Here is a 23,906-nt window from a genome sequence, read left to right on the forward strand (position 1 = left end):
CTCCTCTTTAGCCTTGATTCCTCCTCTATTAACTGGCGATAATAACACCCACCGTATAGAATCAGATGTAATATATTTATATATTAATATATTAAGTGCCTGCTGCACTTTAATTCATCACAATTTAATAAACATACACCATGGACCAGACCTCACTCACACTTGGGAAGTGGTTAATAAACGACAGACACAGCAGGCACTACATAAAAGTATCCACCTCTCTATGCCGCCTCCCTTTTTAATAAGGCCTCTAGAACCAAGGCTATTCTCGGGATAGTGGAAGCCCTCTCAAGGCTCATGGGATGATGGAAGCTCTCTAAAGCCAAATCTAACAACACTACAAAATCATAGAGCTCAAAAAGGAGACAAATCAAGTTACCCATACTTACTCCTTTGCCTAGACTTACATAAGACCAAGACTACTACAAACTTTACTTTTATGGAAATGGGCAAATAAACATTCTGGACCATATGAGCTAGTTTCTGAAGCCCACAGTGGAGTGGAGAGTCAGGCAGGGACGGATGGCAGAAATCAGGAAAGAGAGTGTCTCAGTCCATTCAGGCTGCTGTAACAAAATACCATAGACTGGGTGGCTTATGAACAACAGAAATTTGTTTCCACAGTTCTGGAGGCTGAGAAGTCCAAGATCAAGGTGTCAGCAGATTCTCTGTCCGGTGTGGGCCTGCTTCACGTTTAAAGATGGCTGTCTGCTCCTTGTGTTCTTACACAGTTGAAGGGGCAAGGGAGCTCTCCACTGTCACTTTTAATAGGGCACTCATCCCATTCATGAGAGCTCCACCCTCATGACCTAAGCACCTCCCAAAGTCTCCACCTCCTAATACCATCACATCATGGCTTAGGACTTCCCACATATGAATTTGGGGAGGACACAAACATTCAGTCCACAACAGGGAGATAAGAGCCTGTCAATGGCAGGATATAGACACAATCACCCCCCAAAGAGTCCACACTGAGTGGAAAAATAGTAAAGCATTTCTGATCAGTGGTGGTAGAACAGAGTCATGACCACTAAGGATCTGAAAGGAAGGTGCTTGCAGGTATGTTTGACCAGAGGCAGCAGTCTTGGAAAGGCACAGATTCCGGGAGAGGAGGATATTTGGAAGGGGTGGTAATGCTTAGGGACATGGTGGTGAAGGATAAGAAAAAGGCAACTGATGTAAAAGAAAGTAAAACAAGGAAACACACTGAATTTCCCACCCCCTCACCCAAAAGCCATCATTTACTAAAGAAATATCATTTTACTGTACCAACAGACTTTTAGACCAAGAAACTTAGTAAACCACCCAGTTTCCTCTCCCTTGCCTACAGTAAACACCTATAATTACTGACCCAAGAAAAACTATAAGAAATTTAACACTGCATCCCCATAAGAATTAAGTAGTATTATACAATTTGTTTAATGATCTATTTAATGAAGGAATATCTCAAAACAGAGATTCAAAACTCAGTGAAGAAATAAACAACAAAAAACCCACAAAGGGGATTCCCTGGTGGTGCAGTGGTTGAGAGTCCGCCTACCGATGCAGGGGACACGGGTTCGTGTCCCGGTCCGGGAAGATCCCACATGCCGCGGAGTGGCTGGGCCTGTGAGCCATGGCCGCTGAGCCTGTGCGTCCGGAGCCTGTGCTCCGGAACGGGAGAGGCCACAACAGTGAGAGGCCCGCGTACCGCAAAAAAAAAAAAAAAAAAAAAAACCACAAAGATGAGAAAAAAGAGTTGATCAAACTCAGTAAAGTAATTGAATTTTTTAAATCATCTCAGAAATGAACACTAAATTACAAGGTGCCCAGAGGAAAAGAGGTTTGGATAAAAATGTGATTGGAGACATCGAAGAGAGGGATCGCTGAGAAAACACATAAAGAGATATAAAAAACATGAGAAATAAAATTACAAAGAAGATGCAACATACATTTAATTTGAGCATTCTGGGAACTGCAATCCAAAGCAGCTTTCTAAAAATAACAGAATTGAATCTTCATACTGAAAATGCCTACAATGTATTCATTTCTGTCAACTACAAAATGTATTTTAGTAAAGTGTTTAAACTTTATTAAACAAAATTTAGATTTTTTATTAAAAATAATCTTCATTCATAAAAGGCCACCTCACTTACAAAGGGAAGAAATCAGGTGAGTCTCAGACTTCTTGGCAGCAACAAGGATGCAAGACAACACATTTTTGAAAAACTCAAGATGGTAAAGCATAAGCTCAATGATCTTAAATCCACTCAAGCTTTCCTTCAAGTACCAAGGTTATAGAAAAACAGTTTTAATCTGCAAGAACTCAGAGAATACTGCACTCATAGGTCCTTCCTGAAAAATCTACTAAAGGATTTAAACCAAAAGATGACTGGAGAAACTGGCAAAAAGTCTGGTGATGAGAACAAAATATATTGAATAAAGCTGAGAATAAAACAAAGGTGGAGGAAGAGTGGAAGAATTTTATGTAAATGTTATATGTTTTGACAAAGTAGAAATAATTCAGCTGAAAACTGGGAGAAGTAGGGAGACAGAGGCACATAGAAAAAGTTCATTGACTGTGCTGTAGATCGTAAGTGGAAGTCAAAGAATTGCAAGATTAACTTCCTAAATACCTAAGGATGACCCTGCATACCAAGATAAGACCATCTCAGAAGAAACAGTTAATATTTGTCACTACTGTGTAATATTTCATTATCTTATTCTAGTCTAACAATAGATAATCTTATCATTTTCATATTTTATATTTCTATTCATCTTTTATTATTTTATTATTTTTTAAAATGCCTCCACTGCCTAAAACTGAGCCCCATTTAAGGCCACGCAGATTATATTCCATCCATACGACCCTAGGAGTAATGGACTTGACTCTGGGATCCTGGCAAATCAGTAGCCATGGAAATGACTCAGTCCAAAAGATCTGAGGCAGAGAAGCTAGATCAGCCAGGTATCAAACGGTAGCTTCAGGAAGGGAAAGAGGCTGACCAGCTGTGTTTCTTAGCAATCCATGATTTACTGCACCTTTAAGTAGCATGACTCTGCTTTGGTCAAGAGGAGTGACTTTGGAGCAAATGGAAAATATTATCCAGAGGAAGTTGCTAGTTACATAATAGCAAATACGAATGCCTTAAACCATCTGACTCCCTCAAGTGCCTTTCCTTTCCTGTTACACCAATGCCATTCTGGTAATCATTTTACTCTTCTCTGCTGAGTTCTTATAAAGGATCTCTTAAAGGCTGGAAAGACACCCAAAAGAAAGGAGTGATTTTCTCACGGTGAAGTTGTGATCTCTATGACAGATCGTAGGCTAAAATATTCAGGAGACATCCTGCTCCATGGGCTTATAAGACAAGTTAGATTTCCTTGCAAGCCAAGAACTAGGCTTTAGAGATAACTCCTGAGAGCTGACCGTTTTGAGGATCACAGAAAGACTAACTTAATTCCAGCCATAAATTGGACTCTTTGTCACCATGGCTAATAAATGTTATCAGGTGGCTTCTTAGTTATGCTATCCCTGATGACTGATGATGATTGCTCTGTAAATGTGGTGGCATCCAACCCAGATACACCCCCTGCCATGTTTATAAGGTTTTGTCTCTCTCGCAGGACATGTCTGTCATATCAGCCAGTGCCAATGGAATAGGTACTTAGAACAATGCTCTAATTTTATATGTGAGGAAACAACTCTGGAACAGTAAAGGGGATTCTCTATAGCCCCAAAGCTCTGGTGAACAGGTCAGCTCAGGGATTCCCTTGAGGTTAAGCACATAACAGGGGGAAAGGATACCGCAGACTTACATATGGAAATGAGAAGGATAGAAACCTCAGCTAGAACTCAGGGAACTTCACCACAGCCAAGAAGCTAGACCTTGTAAGGACTGAAACAGAGTCCACACAATAACCAGTTATGCTCTAGCCATCAACCACAGGGTGATTAGCATAGGAGTTTATTCATCAATACTCTTGTGCTAGTTCTCTAGCATTACTACAATTTGCTTATCAAAGAGTCCATGGGGACCATCTCTCACATCAATACTTCCAGCTTTTGGCACATGAAAAGTGACAATAATGATGAAAAAGATGATGATAATAGCAATAGCTGTAAGTTTTTGATCTTGTACCATGGACCATGTAACATGCTAAGTATTAGCCCCTTTCTACAGAAAATGAAACCAAGACTTTGAGCTAGTTGGTGAATTACCCAGATGATCCGATTCCAAAGCTCATGCTCTTTGTGCTGTAACACCTTCAGATCATGTGACCCTTCCGTGAACCAGTTAGCTGTACCCGTCTGAACTGTGGAGGCCTGTGGAACCTACACTGTGATTTACATGTAAGGACTCACCTGTGGCCACTATCTTGCACAGGTAGCTCTGAGCATGGCAGAATCGGGGTTCCAAGCCATTCAGATGCCTCCATTTCTTGGGGTGGCCAACATACTTGCTCCGAGTTCCTAGTACCTCCCCGCCTGCCTGCACTCAAGCCCAATGTTTTGCTCCCTCTCGGTACTGATCCTATACCTACATGCTGCAACTTAGAAAAAATTTTACCTCAAAAGGTTTGAGCTCTTTAGGTCGACCTTTGTATAACCTTTAGGGAATTATAAAATATCTTTGTTCTTCTGATTTCAATATTTCCTTTTTCATGCCCTCTAGGATTCAATCAGGAAGTATGTGTGGGACACTAGATTGCTAGGGTCAAAGTTGTTTCCTCTTGTTAACCGTGAACAACAAAGTGAAGGTCATGGAGATCTATGTATATACACACACACATACGTATACATTTTCTCCTTGTTAGATTGTGTTCACATCTTCACAGATTTGGACTTGTTACTAAAGAAGGCATTACTGTACTGCAATAAATCATAAATCCCTGAATTTCAAGTGCTTACTAATAAAAGTTTATTTCACGTCACAGTCTGACACGGCTCTGGTGACTTTCTGTGCTGCTTTGCTGTCCAAGTGGTGACTCAGCAGTTCAGGCTGCTTGCATTTTATAATTCTAGCACCTTACAGTCCTCCACTTCCAGCTACACAGGCAAGAGAGAGTGTGAAGAGCACTCACCTACTCAACCGCCTCAGACAGGAAGTAGCACATCTCTTCCTTTCACATTCCCATTGGCCGTAACGCAGTCACGTGGTCCAAAATCACTGCAAGGAAGATTGGAAAATGAAGTCCTGTGTACTCAAGAGGGACACGTGGATGGGTGAGCATCATGCCAGCCTCTGCCCTCAAATTGTATAACCTCTGGCCCTTTAAATCCTAGATCCAACTCGGCTAATTCCACACATCCATTCACACAGGAATTTCTCATGTCTCTTCCTTCAAAATACGGAGAATCTAACTCTTGATCACCACCTCTATTGCCCTCACCATGGTCCCAGCCTCCATCATCGATCTCCCTGACAACTGCTATAGGTTCCTCACTGGCTTTGTTGCTTCCACCCTTGCCCCGTACAATCTGTTCTCAACACCAGCCAGAGGAATCACGTTAAATCTGAGTCAAATCATGTCATGCCCCGTTTCACTGAGAGTGGAGTGTTCCTCGGGGTCAACATCATTGCCATGGCTCCAAAGCCCTTCACAGTCTGCTCCCCCTTTATCTCCAACCTTATCACCTACACTTATTCCCTTTATGTCCCTCTAACACCCAGTATGCTCCCACTGGAGGACATTTGCACTGGCTGTTCCTCCTTCCTGAAATGCCTTTCCCCTGGATATCTGCACGGCTAATTTCCCCTCCTCTTTCAAGTCTTTGCCCAGCTGTCACCCTCTCAATGAGGGCTGCCCCGGCATACTCAGCCCCCATGCTGTTACACTCCCCATTCCCATTTCCGTACTTTGTTTTTTCACGGTGTTTATCCTCTTCCAACATACTATATAACTTACATATTTATTTTACTATCTGGCCCACAATATTCACTAGAATACGTGCCACGAGAACAGAGAATCTTGTTTGGTTCACAAGTCCCTAGGACAGCACCTGGCACGTAGCAAGAACTCAATCAATATTATCAAATAAATAAGTGAATGAATCCTGTGTACCCAATGGGCCTAGTGATGGATCCCAGAATCTCCTTTTCAATATTTCTACTAGAGGATGTAATAGAGGGAAATAAATCTCCTTCCCTAATATCCACGAATTCCCAAACTACATATGTCAATTAGACTTTTACTATGACTTGCACTAAAATTCATCAATCATCCATGATTCTCACATGGATAACGTCATTTTGTAGGTTTCTGGAGTTTTTACGTTTTGACTTTGACTCTGCCAGTAGAGCATATTTAGATGTTAAGATGTTCAAGGCAAGGGTTATGGCTTTCAACTTGATTAGTACATAAAGGGACTTAATAGAATTCGTAGGATACCAGTGTTGGTGATTTTTTTTAATAAACATTTTAGCATTTCTCATAGCCTTTATACCTATGCAGATTCTCTTCTATATATAGACCCAGGCCAACCAAACAAAAGGGGTAAGCTCAGGAGAGTGGAACGTTTTCTCAACCACCCAAGGTCCCCTGTGAACCAGCCCTGGAGACCAACCCTAGCCATACAGGGCTGCGAGAACCTCATAAGTGAGCCTCCTTTTATCTGGAAGAAAGTCTGAAAAACAGACCAAAAGGTTTCAAGACCATTTCTCTCTCTTTTCCCAAGAGGCTGGGTCGCTAGTGTCTGGACACAAGCTGAGCATTACAGTCACTGTTTTAAATAAGGGGCCCCTTTGATCTGGTTTAAAAACACAAACAGAAGGGCCTTTGTCCAATCTGAATTTGACATGTGTCCTTTGATTCTGTAAATAATCAAATTTGAACATAGTGTTATAACCGCAACTGCAAAGTGTGGAATGAGGCAAGTTTTTATTATAAGAAGACAATTTGCATTTATTAAGCAATATTTTTCAACAATACAGTCTTGTTTCTGAGATTCTTAACACGTTCCTTCACCAGTACAATTTCTTTCTTTTTCTTTCCCATTCCCATAATTCTCAACAATAAAGGAAAATCTATTTAAAAGAGTTCATTTTCCACAGAGACAAAAAAAAATATTTTCAAAAGAAACCAAAAAGCCAAAGTTATTCAGATCAGTTCAATCTGCGTCTTCTGGACAACTTGACTATTGAGGGAGGAATGATTAGTTAAAAGGCTTTTCATGGAGTCCAGAGGTTAGCACTGTCTGGATATCGTCATGTATGTGAGACGCTAGGCCCAGGGAAAGAAAAGCATTGCTTCTGTGGGAAGTAAGAAAGTGTTTACTTTCAACCTTCTCAGCAAAGGTAATGCAGGCCAGTGAGCCTACTTTCTGGGGTCTTTTGGTCCCTGGATTTCTAAGCCCCAGGGCCCAAGAGAGGTTACAACCTTGAGCCCAAGCTCCCCAGAGCACCAAGGTCATTTCTAAACTTGCAGGGTGAAATGTATTTAAAGCCCTTCCCCAAGGGGAGTTGCAAAAGTTAGAAGTTGTTTTACTGTCAGGGTCAATTTATATTCGAAAGAGTGCAGGAGATGGGGTCTTTGCCCAGGGGACTTCCTAGGAAAAATAGAATTGACCTATTTTTAAGGAGAATGAATTCCAGAACTCAGTCCTTGGGACCCACTCCCCTCCCACATCCGTTCTCTATTCTTCCAATGGAGGAGAGAAGTTTCTGCAAATCACTTCTGCTAATAACAATTGTCACCCTATGTACAAGGAACTGCCAGGAGCCCTGGCGCCCTTAACCCACATCATTAACTCCAACCAGACAAAGACCCTCACTGCTTTCCAGTGCAAGAGTTTAAATCTCAAATGTAATTATGCATGGGGGCCTTGGCTGACGCAGGTATCAGTGTTAGCTCTTATTATTTCTATTTTAACATTAACCTTTAAAATGTTTCTGCCTTCCTAAAATGATTATTAATATAGAATAATCATTTGATATAGCTTAGATAGGGACATTGCAGCTTTTTTTAACACCAGAAATTCTGAAACTTAAAGAATTAGGCTTCCCCATAAAGGCTACGAAAGTGTGAACCAGTCCAGGAAATAGGGAAACAGGACTTAGATGTTTCACTGCACGTAAAGCCAATCACAATTACAGAAAATATGATCCTGAATAACACAGTAAATGGTTACCGATCAGACAAATACGCTAGAACCATGTGGGCCTGCTACAAGTTTAATCATGCAGGAGATTTTATGAAGAGGTAGATGTCTCGATCCTTTACCCCATTTTGGAGTAAAGAGCTCATCTGAACAGCTTCAGTATGTGTTGCTTTCTTTTATACTCCAACAAGAGAACATGGGATAATACTTCGAAACAGTGAAGACCAATCTACATAAAAGTTATGTGAAAGAAGTCTACCCACCTCTGTTCTTTCAGTAGCCACCAAACTTTGAAGCCAGTAAAAGGAATATTTCTTGCAAAGAAGGTAAATTACTATGTGTTTCTGGAAATCTTCATCGTGTTTCTGTTAAATCCTGGAGACCCAAGATCAGCTTTGTGTCCCTGGGGCTTTACTTCTATTTGCACTAGAAAAACACAGTGGTCATCTGTGATGCTTGCCCTTTTGGACAGAATAAACACAGCACCACTGATCCTTTGAACATTGGATGGAACCCAGTGCAACACAAGTTTTAAATATATGCTTCACTTCCTTTTTTAGTATTAGATGCTTAGTACCAGGGTCAGACTTCTACAAAGGATACATACGGAGTAATCTTCTGAACTGTTTAAGGCATCAAACTCCCCTGTGGAATCCAGCTCTCTCCTTTAGCTCACTACTTCTGTGTACATGCAGCCTCCTTCTCTGTGCTCTAAGGAGAGACGGGCATAGTCCGTCTCCTTATTTTAGTTGTTAATTGGCCAACCTGGGTTCTAATCCCTGTTTGGCCACTAACCAGCAGCATTCTGGGGTCTGTCAAGTTTGCTTTTATGGGTATCAGTTTCTTCCTCTCTGAGATAGGAAAATAGAGCCAGATGAACATGAATAACACCTCCGGAACCGATGGTCTGTGGTTGTTTAGACAACTGTGTGCATGTGTAATTAATTAGTTCTTAATAAGGACATGGACCAAATTAATGAAATCCATGGTCAGTGAAGTCATTTCAGAGCTGCTCTAAAAACATTGGTCCAAAGGTTTCCTGTGTAAGAAAGTAAGTAGAATGTTCTTATTGTCTTTCATATAGAAAATGATAATATGAAAATACATGAAATTCACAATTACCTAGAAACTAGTTTTGTTTTATTAATGTGGCTCAAATCTGAATCACAGATTAAAAATGTATCCATTTGGTGAAATGATTTATCCCATTATGAAGTACGGATATCTCCATGAGAAATAGTCATTTATCCCTTGGGAAGACTAAGTTTATCAGTTCATTTTCTAAGAGAAACTTCAGAGACAAAAAAAAGCAAGAGAGGACTTTCTAGGTAAGAGAAAATCCACGGGAGTGTAGACTAGTGTGACCTGGGACCAACCTGGCCTCTGCACAATTTTGCCTGAAGTTGGTTTGAATCATAGGAAAAATCATAATTTCCATTTGTTTCTCTTTTTTCTAAACTAAATGATTGTCCTGTCATTTTGTCACTAGAGCAGGGACATGAATATGCAGCTTCTGATTCAAATACAGTCAAATTGACCCCAGGTTAAGGCTTGCATGAGATTCTTAGCAAAATAACCTCTTACCTAATTAGCTGGTACACGTAAACTAATTAGAACTTTACCCCCTGCCAGTAGGAAATTTGAGAAATTTGGTCCAAACATGGAAAATCTGATTTCACTTGCGGGAGCTGAGATGCCAGCAATGAATGTAGGAAAAGAGACGGATTGATTCAAGTCACATGAGAAGGCTGGTGTGCCTTGCTTCCATTACATCATCCATTAAGAGGGCTGCACTGCAGACTTGACAGGTCACCTTCCCCGCATGATGAAATGGAAGAAGTGATCAGACAGAGAATTAATTGGTGCACGTGTGCTTGGCCATAGCGTTAAATGTTTATGGAGTGTTTAGATGACATCAAGGTAAAAACAAATGGTTGGAGTCACATGGTTAAGCCATGGAGTCACTGAAGTGAGTAGCAGAACTGCTGCCTTGTATAAAAGTCTTTTGGGGATGGAAGGACTCTGAACTTTTCATGAGTAAGGATTATGCGCAGGACATCAAGCTACACACCATAGGCACTGGAGTCCAGATATGTGGCCAAAGAAATTCCAGATCTGCCCTCTAATTCTGCCAGTCTCTGTCTGACATTGGGCAAGTTAGGTTATCTAGTGCAAGTTTCATGTGGTTATCCTGAGACTCCATTGAGGCAATGAGTAAAAATGCTTTTTTCTTTTCTTTGTTTTTACTAATTTCATTACTATTTTATAAAAAAGTATGCATGTGTGTCACATACATTTCAAACTATATAGAAAATTTCAAAAATAAAGCAACACATCACCCAAATTCTTATCTTACAGAAATGATCTGTGTTAAACTTTGGTAAACATTCTGTGCCTGTATGAACAGCTTCATTTTGTTTACTAAGTTAATTACTAAATTAGTTGCCCAGAGAAGAACACAGCATTTGCTTTAATCTAAATTGTCTGGCTCTGTTGACCAACTTTACAAAAGTGTTGCTAAATTGCTGTCATATATTTAGAGTAAAATCTGTCACAATGCCCAGCATGATAGTTTTCAAGTAGCATCCCTGCCAACCGTAAGGTTCCACAGAAGTACTTCCACAAATACTTGATTCAAGTTTCACTTTTTAAACATTTTCCAATTTTTTTTAGAACCTTCATTTTAAAAGCCCAACTTAGAGATTTACCCACCTGTTACCATTCAGGTAAGTGAACTGGATTTTCCTAAGACTAAAGAGTGAAGTTACTTCTGCCATCACTGTTTAATTGAATGAAGAATATTCCAAGATTGAAGGTGAACAGTTGCAAAGTGTACAATTTCCATTCCTAGATTGTGTGAATACAAATTTTCTCAACACTCTGTAGCCCCTCAAAATGTGAATATTTAAAGTACTTTATGACTGCAACTTGCAAGAATATCCAAATATTAACTTTTTTTATTGCTATCCTTGATCAATGTGATAATTTGGAAATGTTTTTAATTGTACTGAAATAACTTTATGCTCATCAAAATTTGGCGAACATCCTTCTAGATATCTCTCAAAGATAAAATGATGGATGGATGCAGGAATGATGCCCCAATCATAGGCTATTTTTATGTATATGTAATATTTCATTTAATCCCCTCAAATTTAACACACAAAAAAGGGGAATCTAAAAGGATTCTAAAGGAATCTAAAAGGATTCTTTCTAAAGGAACCCCAGATAAATTTTTGAAAATGGAATGTACAAATTAATCTGTGTATTTTAAAGAATTATACTTATGTCAGTATATCCACGTGATATCACCCAGGTTAAGAGATTAAAACTCTCTGTGGGGCTTCCTAGATCATATTCACATCATCTTCATTACTTTTGTAATGATAATTTCCTTGTTTTACTTAGTTTTACTGTATATGGAAGCATCTCTGAACAATGTTTGTTTAGGTCTGCCAGATGTGAATGGAACGTACGAGGACTCATACTGTACCCACTAGTTTGTGGCTTCTTTTGTTCATTATTATAATTCTAAGGTTCATGTATGTTTATATGGATAGTTGTAATGCATTCATTTTTGATGTTGTATATTATTCCATTATACGAAAATACTACAGTTTATTTTTCCATTCCTCTGATTATGATCATTCCAGTTTTCAACTATTGGCTAATATAAATCATGTTTCCATGGACATTTTGAGTAGTCTCTGGCCTATGAGTCCAAGAGTGTCTCTAAGATCTAAGTGTCTCTAAGCAGGGTAGAACTGCTGAGTTGTTTGCTGTGCAAACATTCTACTTTTCTAAGCAATACTGACTTCTTTTCCAATATTCATCGATATTGGACCAATATTCACTCCCACGAGCAAAGAATAAGAGTTTCCATTGCTTCCCAACCTCACCAGCACTTGGTATTGTCAATCTTTTAAATCTATTGCAGCCAGTATGTACATAATACTGTTGCTCTCTGTGGCTTTAATTTGTACTGGTCTGATTACTGAAATTGAGTTTCTTGCCATATACTTATTGGTCATATTTTTCCTCTTTTGTTAAGAGCCTGTTCACTCTTTTGTCTATTTTTCTATTGGGTCGTTGGTATTTATTACTTATGAATTTAAAGAAATACAGCTAGATGATTAAATGATTGTTTTATAGATGGCTAGATAAGTATCTCTACCTCTCTATCTATCCCTCTCTGTATGTATGTATAGAGAGAGAGATTCTAGATACTAGTTTTACCAGTTATTAAGCTATCATCTCTTATTTTCAAATCTATCTTTTAATACTTTGTGATTCTAGGGCTATGTATTAGTTAGCTGTGATTCTAGGGCTATGTATTAGTTAGTTAGGGCTATGTATTAGTTTGCTATGTAACAAATGACTCCAAAATTTAGCAGTTTTAAACAACAGACATCTATTATCTCCCAATTTCTGTGGACCAAGAATCCGGGCATAGCTGAGCTGCATGTCTCACTATCCCTCACAGAGCTGCTAGCAATGTGTTAGCTCAGGGTCTGGGGTCTCATCTCATGGCTCACCTGGGGAATGGTCCAATCCCAATCTCATTCAGTGGTTCCATTTCTCACAGGCTATTGAACCACAGGCCTTATGTCCTCACCTGCTCTTGGCTGGAAACCAACCTCAGTTACTCGACATATGGGTTTCTCTCACATGGAAGTTTTCTTTATTAAAGTATGAGAGCCAAGAAGACAATAGATAGATGGAAGTCGCACCAGAAATGATATCGTGTACCTCTTGGCAAGTGCTAGCAAGTCACTAGGTCCAGCCCACACTCAAGGAGAGGAGATTATACAGGTGCATTAACACCAGATGCAGGGATCATTGGGAGACATGCCAGAAGCTCTTATCCCAGACTGGGATTCTACATTTCTTCATTGTCAGTTGGTTCCTATTAAGGTCCATCAATATAGGGCCCTAGAGGAGGTAGGAAGGCCAAAGTGGGAGAGAATCTTGCGCCTTTCGATCTCCTACCGTTCCTATTAGTGTCACTGCAGCAATGGCTCTTCATCTTGGAAGCAGCAGTTAGAACAAGTAGCAGTTAGTTACAATCTCCAGACCTTTCTATACTCCCAGAACCAGTCTCATCACACCTCCTCTTATGTACTAACACCAGCTAGGCAGCATCCTCTCATTAGCGGGTAGAACTCTAGCGCCACGAAGCCCCTCCTCCAAGCACCAGCCTGAGAGCCCACCTCTTCAGAGGTCTGAGTTCCACCTTCCCCAGCCCCTTCTCCCAGCTCCTGGATTCTGATCATCCTGCCACTTCCCTGGACCCCGCTGCCTAAGGGTGGTAGCTGCTTCTTGCAGTTACTAACTCTACATCACCTCGGTATTCCCTTTTTCACTTCTTAGGTCTCCCATACCTATTTAATCAGGTCCCTACATTAAACAATTTCTGTTAAAACATTGAGTGTGGTTTCTGAGTGATACCCTGATATCTTCACCCAGTTTGAGGGATTTGAAACAGAATTCAAAGTGCCCCTTTTCTTCAAAGACTCACAACTTAGGGAGGAAATAATACATAGGCACAAACATCTATAATACAAACAGAAATTGATTGTTGCCATAAAAAATCTATAAGTAAAGAGTTTTAGGGGTTTAGAGGAGGAAAAAGGGGCTTCTGGCTAGGAGAAGCAGATAATCTTCATAAAGAAGGGAGGATTTTAAATCCTAAAGTGTGGGGGCTTCCCTGGTGGCGCAGTGGTTGGGGGTCTGCCTGCCGATGCAGCGGACACGAGTTCGTGCCCCAGTCTGGGAAGATCCCACATGCCGCGGAGCGGCTGGGCCCGTGAGCCATGGCCGCTGAGCCTGCGCGTCCGGAGCCTGTGCTCCTCAACGGGAAAGGCCACAATAGTGAGAGGCCCGTGTACCGCAAAAAAAAAAAAAGAAAGAAAAAAGAATCCTAAAGTGTGGTTAGTCCTTAAAAGGAACAAAAAGAGGAGGGAGGAGGAAGAGAAAAGCAAGAAAGAAACCATAACAGGAAATAAGGTTTGAAAGTTAAGTATAGAGAACAAAAGAGAGCTTGGTCTCTACACCAGCGTTGTCCAACAGAAATATACTGTGAGCCACAAATCCAAGCCACAAAACTAGTTTTCAATTATCTAGCAGCCAAACAATACAAAAAGTAAAAATAAATAAATGAAAGGAATTATATGTTATTTAATTCAATATATGTGAAATATTATTTCAATTGATAATTAGTATAACAAGTACTAATGAACTCTGTACATTCTTTCCCTTATACTAAGTCTTCAAGATCCAGTGTGTTTTTACATTTACAGCACATCTTAGTCTAGACTAGCCACATTTCAAGTACTCATAACCACATGTGGCTTTTGGCTACCATATTGGACAATGTTGATCTAAACAATAGGGAACTGTGGAATGGTTCTGACCAAGGAACCACTATAATCAGGGAAGCACTTAGAATTTTTAGTGTGGAAAAACGGTTTATTCAGTGGGCAGACATTTATTGAGTGCCTGATATCTAATAATGACAACACTAAGAGACCTACTATTTACTGAGTGCATAGATGTGTTTAACAACCACTAAATACCTTTGGAATTTTTTTATAGAGAGAAATTAGATGCCCTGCTCTAACAATGTCTTCAGTTATTTTCTTTAAAACGTTAGTTGAATTTTATAAATGTAGTGAGAGGCTTGTCAAATTTCTCAAAATAATTAAACAAGAGACCTTGAGTTTTCCAAAAAGTGTTTTCCTTAGCATTAAGGTTATAAAGCTGCATGCTGGATTTATGCTTCCTGAATATTGTAGGATCTGTCTATCCTCCCACTAATCCTCTCCTCTAGGGATCTTTAATATGGTGATTACTGACATTCCTACTAAAATGATAAAAATACAGGAAATGTCATTTTAATGATTGTGGGTTTCAGCCTTTCCAAGTTACAAGATATAAATGAGAATTATTTACAAGTGGAGTGCATTTCCCCCTAGGAATTCATTTGGTTCACCTGGATTTATGGACTCAGTCTGTTTTCCATTTCATTTTATAAACGTTAAGCTAGCTATTAAGATAGGAAACACATCCAGGTAATGCGGGGAGTGAGGGTAGAGCCAGCTCTGTCCATAACCAGCAATGCTCACGTCACTGATTTCATTTAATCTTGGTAGGTCAGTCACGAGACTCTGTGTCTTATCTTTTAACATTTGCTATTTATTGTTCTCCTACAAAAGGAAAAATTCCATAATTTTCCTCAAATCCTTTTTGGAATCAAAACAGGAATAAACAATTCCCAAACTTCTGTAAGTATTAATGGCATTGCCCTCATACTTTCAGTCTGTTTGAGGATTCAGTAAATGTGCTCTTTCCATGTTTGTTGTCAGGTCACCTGGGATTGTGATAGGACAATGGAATCTGGGTTCCGAGTGCAACTTCACTATCATAGGCTTTGCTAAATAACTCTGGACCTGGCCTTGATCATTGGTGGCATAGAGGAAGGGAAGAGGAAAAGGGAATTGAAAGTATTTCTAAACTGCAAAATGTTCCATATATGTGAGGTGTCAGTTAATACCAGTTCTTTACTTTTAAGTACATTACAACCCGCATGGGAGAAAAGTCATATTTGTGTGGGAGTGAGTAAGACTGCAGGAGGGAGACCTACTGAGGAGGGAGCATTATTGATAAGAGCTTGAACTAATGCCTGTGGGAGTGGAGAGGTGCGGTCGGGCTAAGGACAGCTGACCTTGATGCAAACTCAGCAATGGATATGATGCTAACAGAGAGTGTGGTGGCTTCAAGGATGGCTTCTCTCTAGGTTTTCTCACTTTGGCAACTGCGTACCTAGTTGTGCCATTCTCCAAGAGAGAATCACGGAGCAGGAGTGAATTTGGAGTCTAGGGGTGAAGAGGGAGCACCGTGGACATGAATGGATTCAACCTTGTGTAGGGTGAGATGCCCAGGGGACACACAGGAGGAGATTGCCACAGCCAATTGGATATATATGCCTAGAATTCAAGGGACAGGTCTGGATAGAAAATATTGGGTGGGCTGAAAAGTGCTTTCAGTTTTTCAAGTAAAAATAAAAGACACATTTTTCATTTTCACCAAGAACTTTATTGAACAACATATTCACCCTTTTGTTCCACTACCTTCTGCCATTTTCCAGGCAACTTCACAATTCCATCTTCCCAAAACTTTTTATCTTTTTGAGAAAAGAACTGTTCCAGGTGCCTTTTACAGTCTTCCAGGGAATTGAAATTTTTTACATTAAGAGAATTTTGTAAAGACTGAAATAAATGGAAGTCTGAAGGTGCAACGTCTGCTGAATATGGCAGATGAATCAGAACTTCCCAGCCAAGCTGTAACAGTTTTTGCCCGGTCATCAAAGAAACATGCACTCTTGGTGTTATCCTGATGGAAGATTATGCACTTTTCTGTTGACTAATTCTGGACACTTTTCATTGAGTGCTGCTTTCAGTTGGTCTACTTGGGAGCAGTATTTGTTGGAATTAATCGTTTGGTTTTCCAGAAGGAGCTCATAACAGAGGACTCCCTTCCAATCCCACCATATACACAACATCACCTTCTTTGGATGAAGACCGGCCTTTGGTGTGGTTGGTGGTTCATTTTACTTGCCCCACAATCTCCTCCATTCCACATTGTTGTACAGTATCCACTTTTCATCACCCACCACAATTTGTTTTAAAAACGGAATGTTTTCATTATGTTTAATTAGAGAATCGCATGTGGAAATACGGTCAAGAAGGTTTTTTTTGCTTAATTTAGGTGGAACCCAAACATCAAAGTGATGAACATAACCAAGTTGGTGCAAATGATTTTCAACGCTTGATGTGGATATTTTGAGTATGTCGGCTATCTCCCACGTGGTATAACGTTGATTGTTCTTAATTATTGTTTTGCTTCGATCACTATCGACTTCAACTGGTCTCCCCGACCGTGGAGCATCGTCCAGCGGGAAATCTCCAGCACGTATCTTCGCAAACCACTTTTGACATGTTCCATCAGTCACAGCACCTTCTCCATGCACTGCACAAATCTTTTTGTGTATTTCAGTTGCATTTTTACCTTTCTTGAAATAGGAAAGCATAATATGCAGAAAATGTTGCTTTTTCTCTTCCATCTTCAATATTAAAATGGCCACACAAAAATCCACCAATTTTGATGTCTTTTTCTAAATGCATGCTGATATGACAGCTGTCACATACAATCTGACAAAATTGTTTCAAATGAAGTTAAAGACAACTAAGTGCTACTAGAGCCATGTGACGGAAAAAACCGAACGAATCTTTTGGCCAACCCAATATATACTTCAGAATCAAGAGGTGATTGAAGGCATGAAAGTGGATAAGCGCTCCTGGGAGATACATGTAGAGACAGAGAAGGAAATGGAGCAAGGACAGAACACTAGCAAACCAGTATTTTAAGGGAGGGAAGAGAAAGAAGAGTTCACAAAGGATTCTGAAGCTGTTGGTGCCACCTCCTCCCCTGCCCACCCACATCTGAGTTCATTTTCCTGCTGAGCTGGCCTCTTCCCACCTCTTGCTTCATTGTCTGAGGGCCCTCTCTGGTGCCAGAAGAACTGACTCAGCTAGCACAGGGCAACTCACAGGTGCTGAGAACTTAATGAACTCAGGTAGAGAAATAATCCAGCTTCCCATCCTTGGTGGGTCAATTCTGACATGTGTTCCACAGGGTTCACCCAAGGCCCATGGTGCCCACTGCCCCCACCTGACCACTAACACGCCTTTCATTGGCTTGTTTCCTGTCCTATTTCGCTTTCCCCATTTCCTTGTTTGCACTTCCTGGGATCACTTCCCAAATAAACAACCTGCATTCTCCCTCCACCCATCCCCCATCTCAGAGTCTTGGAGGGAAAAACTAAACTAAGAGAGAAGGAGAGACCAGATAGATAGGAGAGAATCAATAGAGTCTGGTGTCTTGGAGGGGGAAAAGTGGAAGGACAGTTTCATGAAGAAATTGATGAATAGTGCAAAATAGTGCAGAGATACTGAGCCAGAGAAGGACTGAAAATTTTCTCTGAATTTAGCAGCTGGAAGGTGACTTCGCCAAGAGCATTTTCAGTAAAACAGTGGGAGTAGCAGGCCAATTTGGGGCACCATTGTGTGATTGAGTTGAAAAAGAGGAGACAGCCATAAAAGGAGGAGAAATGGGAGGAGCTAGAGGGGAACATGGGTGAGGGGGGGAAGTCTTGTTAAGTTGTTTAGCATGGTATGGATGGAGTGTGCCCAACAAGGCTAGGGCAGTAGCAATGGTGCCAGCAGAGGAGCGTGGGCCATTAATAGAGCACAGAAGGCCCTTTGAGGAAGAGTGAAAGATGGAGTCCAAAGTGGAAATCATCCATCTTGGACCTGCCTTGCCGCCAACACCAGACCAAATGATAGATGTACACAGAGAAACTTCACAGTGGGTAAGAAACAGAGAAAGTTCCTAACCTGATTTCTATGTTCTCAGCGAAGTAGGAGACCAGTCATCAGTCAGTATCTATAGCAGAGATGATTAGAAACGGAGCTTTGAAAACAGTGGTGAGGTTTGAAAAAGCACATGTGGGAACTCAGTGCTGCAGAATGTATAGATGCACAGAAGGACAACCAGGAAATACGGTAAGTCCCCTGAATCCAAATCTTCAAGTTGCCAACTTTCAAAGATCCAAACGTGCCCCTGGATGCCAGCTGTTGTACGGCACTACTGTACTTTTCAAGGTACTGTACTGTTAGATTAAAAATATTTTCTTTATTTTTTTTGTGCTTGTTAGTCTTTTATATATTATTTGTGTGAAAAGTATTATAAACCTATTACAGTACAGTACTATATAGCAGATTCTGTTAGTTGGGTACCTAGGCTAACTTTGTTGGACTTATGAACAAATTGGACTTACAAACGCACTCTCAGAACAGAACTCGTTCATATGTAGGGGACTTCCTGTACTGAGATCCTTGCAGGGCTGAAGAATGTGAAGTCCTGGTGGCCTCGATCCCTGAGGTTTGCTTCAGCAACTCAGAGACAGAAGCCTAGAATCCTAAAGGATGTACTTATTCAAATGGGCATAGAAGTATATGGTTGTATTAGGCTTCTCCAGAGAAACAGAACCAATAGCGTGTGTGGGTGTGTGTGTGTGTATAAAAGAGAGAGAGAGTGAGAGACCAAATTTTGCAGGGCAGGCCAACAGGCTAGAGACCCAGAGAAGAGTTGATGTTGCAGCTCCAGTCTGGAGGCTGTCTAGAAGCAGAATTCCTTCTTCCTCTGGGGTCCTCAGTCTTTTTCTTGTAAGTCCTTCAACTGATTGGTGAGGTCCATGCACATTATGAAGGGTCATCTGCTTTACTCAGTCTACTACTGATTGATTTATTTTTAAGGATTTTTTTGATGTGGACCTTTTTTTTTTAACATCTTTATTGGAGTATAACTGCTTTACAATGGTGTGTTAGTTTCTTCTGTATAACAAGGTGAATCAGCTATATGTACACATATATCCCTATATCTCCTCCCTCTTGCGTCTCCCTCCCACCCTCCCTATCCCACCCCTCTAGGTGGTCACAAAGCACCAAGTTGATCTCCCTGTGCTATGCGGCTGCTTCCCACTAGCTATCTATTTTACGTTTGGTAGTGTATATATGTCCATGCCACTCTCTCACTTCGTCCCAGCTTACCCTTCCCCCTCCCCGTGTCCTCAAGTCCATTCTCTATGTCTTCGTCTTTATTCCTGTCCTGCCCATAGGTTATTCAGCACCATTTTTTTTTTTTTTTTTTAGATTCCATATATATGTATTAGTATACGGTGTTTGTTTTTCTCTTTCTGACTTACTTCACTCTGTATGACAGTCTCTAGGGATGTGGACCATTTTTAAAGTCTTTGCTGACTTTGTTACAATATTGCTTCTGTTTTATGTTTTGGTTTTTTGGCTGCGGGGAATGTGGGATCTTAGCTCCCCGACCAGGGATCGAACCCACACCCCCTGCATTGGAAGGCGATGTCCTAACCACTGGACCACCAGGGAAGTCCCTACTACTGATTTAAATGTTAATCTCATCTAAAAAAATACCTTCATAGTCAGACAGAGAAAGACAAATATTGTATGGTATCACTTATATGTGGAATCTAAAAAAAACTAACACAAATGAACTTATTTACAAAACAGAAATAGAGTCACAGACATAGAAAACAAATTTACGGTTACCAAAGAGGAAAAGGGGGAAGGGTAAATTAGGAGTTTGGGATTAAAATGCACACACTACTATATATGGAGTAGATAACCAACAAGTATAGCACAGGGAACTATACTCAATATCTTGGAATAACCTATTATGGAAAAGAATCTAAAAATGTATATATATATATATATATATATATATATATGTATATATACATATGTGTGTGTATGTGTGTGTATAACTGAATCACTGTGCTGTACACCTGAAACTAACACATTTTAAATCAACTATATTTCAACAACAACTTTAAAAAAGCGATAATAGAAAACATTTTAAAAAAGTGATTAGAAAAAAATACCTTCATAGTAACATTGAGACTGATGTTTGACCAGATATCTGGGTTCTGTGGCCTAGCCAAGTTGACACATAAACTTAACCATCACAATGATCGTAGTAAGCGAGTGGTTGAAATTGCAGCTAAAAGCCTGCACTGATCACATGTGAGAGTGCAGCAGGAGAAAACTGACACCCTGAGGGAAAAAGTAAAGGGTTCAAGCAGTTTCTCAGAGTTGTCTGTGGGACCTGGACCAGAACCATCTGGAGATCTATGAGGTGCAGACTTCTAGGCACTGCCCCCACACCTAGGCGATTGAAATCTATGGAGGCAGGCTTTAGGGAACTGCATTTTCCCAATCTTCTTGGGTGATTGTTACCATCATTAAAGCTTGAGAACTGCAGGATTAAAGGGGAGTTGCTCCTGAAGCTGCCAGATAAGCATGATGGGAATAAAGGAATTAGGAGAGTTTTTTAAATGAGACACTGTGTCCAAAGTGCGGGATGTTAATATTGAAGGTTGACGGCCTGTCCAGTCCCAGGATGAGGCCATGGCTATGGGTGGCTGAAATGAAGGTGAAGTTCAATGTGTCTGCCTTTGTCAAAGAATTCTGCTAAGTTGTTGCCTAGGTCACCCACTGGCCATTGGAATTGCCCTGGTTGATGGCAGGATTGAGGCTGGAGGATGGATGACCAACGCACTAATAAAGAGAGAAGAGGAACCTAAAGGGATGCATTATAGCTACAAGCACAGAAGGTGTGCTGTACCATCTTCTCTCCTGACCTCTCACTGTGCTGGCCATAGGAAGGTGAGCCCCCCTGAAAAATCAGCAGAGGAAGCAATGTCCTTGGGGAGAGCTGATGACAATAAAGAGTCAGCAGAGAGCAAAGGAGTTTGTTTCTATTGGAACAGGGGTGACAGAGGGCACCAGGGAGAGTTTGGAGGGAAGTAGGAAGTTAAGAGGAAGGAATAGAAAAGGGGGTGTCTGGAGCATTAGGAAAAGCTAAACGACCAGTGGGTCTTTGGGGCAGAGGTGAAATACGACAGGATTGGGGGTCTGCAGGATTAACAGCAGTTGCGGTTCCAAATGGAATTTGGGATTTAAGAAAAGTCGATGCTGCACAAATCCTCAGATTATTTCATTAAATGATGGTTACGTCAAATTGGCCTTGCCCTGGGTTCCAACTAGAAGAAGCTATTTTGGTCCCCGGGGAAAACCCTCTCCCAGGTGTGCAAGTGAAGGTGATGGTTAGTCCCCAGGACTTGGGGAGGGAGCATCGCAAGCTGGCTTTGGGAAGAGGGATGAGAAGAGAATTTCAGACGGATGAGAAAAAAAGAAGAAAAAAGCATGAAGGTGAGAAAGAGAAAGCACGTTTAGACCATGGGGCCAGACATTCAATAGTTGGCCACAGACCCTGCCATGCTTTGTCCTCATTAAATTCTCCTTCTTCCCTTGGATGGTGAACGCTGCCCGGCACGGGTGAGGCGATTTCCTCAGGACTGCCTGTGTGCACAGACTGGTTCAGGGCTGTCCTCGGTATCCCGGGAAAGGGAGAATAAAAAGGAGACCTCCTTTCTCCACGGTTTTCACCTCTGAAGAATGACGAGTCCAGAGAGGCTGAACAGGACTCTGGGGAGGCCATGCCCCCAGGACGCGGCCACATACCCAGCGGCGACGCCTGATGCCTTTCCCAAAAGTCCTGGCTGTTTCTCAAAGAATGAGAACACCAGTGTGAGCTCATTTGAACCTGGCTGAAGGGAAACGATGTGGAGAAGAATTTAGGAAAGTTTGCTCTTTTCCTCTGCCCCAGAGACAGCGGTGTTGGCATTATCAACTGTGACAAAGAGAAGTCCATTTGAGAATTATTATTTATATTCATCTCAACCAAAAGGACGGTGGAAAGGACTCATGCTGCTTTGATGTGTAATATAAAAGACTCAAAAATAGTTTTTAAAGAATTTTCATCAAATTCTTTAAATAATAAAACCGAATGATTATTTGGTTCTCCTGTGAAGGAAAATACAAGGCACTGAGCTTTTAGTTCATTACACATCATCCTTCAACTAAGTTCACTTGGGACCCAGGAAAACATTTTTAGTTTTCCTATATTGTGAAATCTGTGATATATGCACCTATTGAACACGCCTAATTAACTCAGGAATGCGTGTGTGCGCGCGCGTGTGCACGCACACGTGCATTTACACTTTAACAATGAAAGAAAATGCATTTGAACAGTATTTATCAAACAGTTGAATGATACATTTCTTTCTGGGGCCCTAAACCAGATAACCAACGGGATAGGAATGTCACAGTGCATCTGAGGCCCCTGGATGGACGCCAGCTCCTAACAAGGGCTGATGATGCTGACAATAGTGGTTTATGTATCACTCGAGCTTTGTTAAATCAGATCATACGAAGGAAAGGAAGGCAATAAATAAAGAATGTGTGAGTAAAAGGAAGCAGAATCAGGGGAAGTTTTGAGACAAGTACCTATGTAATTCTTTCCTTAAAAATTGCTTTTGATGTAAAAGGAATTTGTGAACTCCATCTGCACTCATCAAATTACTCCAAATAAAACTGCTCAGGCACTGTATTAAGGGCCCCTTATTAAATACCCAACCCCATGAATCTAAAGGGAGCACTAAATTTTAATCTTAAAATGGGACGTGTGGACAAGGAATCGGAGACATGAATTGCTATTAGCTATGCCGGCGACTGTTCTGCACGGCCCTGTAGGCTCTCATCTGTAAAAGAGAAACAACGGTGTGCATCTTGCCTCCACTACAGGGTTGTTCTCAGAAATAAGTGAGACCTCTCTTAACTTCTGAAGCACTCTGCAAATGGAAGGGATTGTCGTTATTCCATTATTCTTTGGAGTTGCACTTATCATTTGCAGAAAAAGGCACTGAGCATGGGCTGAAAGATAAAGTTGCAGTCCTCCTAAGCATCTGAGCTCTTCTCTGCTTGGCCACCTTTTACCACTCCTGCAGCTAAATATAGAAGAAAAGACTCCAATGCAGAAGGTGGAGACAAATGGTTAGGCTCTTCTAACTTCATCAAGATTCTTGGCTTTCTTCTTCATACCCATGTTTGAATTATTAGGTAGCAGACAGGCTGTCAAAAGACTGGGTAATTATCTGTCATTTCCCATGTCTGAAGGCAGCCTTCCACCTCTGCAGCTAGATGGATAATCTGTGCTTGCATTCCAAAATTTATTATATTTGGATTTTATGTGGGTGTGCATGATGCCTCGAGGGAGAAACCTCTCTTCTCCCCCACAACCTCCTCCCTGACCCACAGCCACACACACACACAGACACACA

General features: G+C 40.9%; 1 long non-coding RNA gene across 1 annotated transcript in view; it reads right to left on the reverse strand.

Moving 5' to 3' along the window:
- Window positions 1-5,059: 5,059 nt before the first annotated feature.
- Window positions 5,060-23,906, reverse strand: part of LOC113629516 (uncharacterized) — a 62,795-nt gene continuing 43,948 nt past the window's right edge. The window contains exon 3 of the long non-coding RNA XR_003436584.1: window positions 5,060-5,150. This is a non-coding gene — a long non-coding RNA (uncharacterized LOC113629516). The remainder of the gene's footprint in view (window positions 5,151-23,906) is intronic.

This window comes from Aethalodelphis obliquidens, unplaced genomic scaffold, assembly GCF_003676395.1.
Source record: "Aethalodelphis obliquidens isolate GAN/ISIS:26980383/991018 unplaced genomic scaffold, ASM367639v1 scaffold27, whole genome shotgun sequence".
Taxonomy (NCBI): Eukaryota; Metazoa; Chordata; class Mammalia; order Artiodactyla; family Delphinidae; genus Aethalodelphis; species Aethalodelphis obliquidens.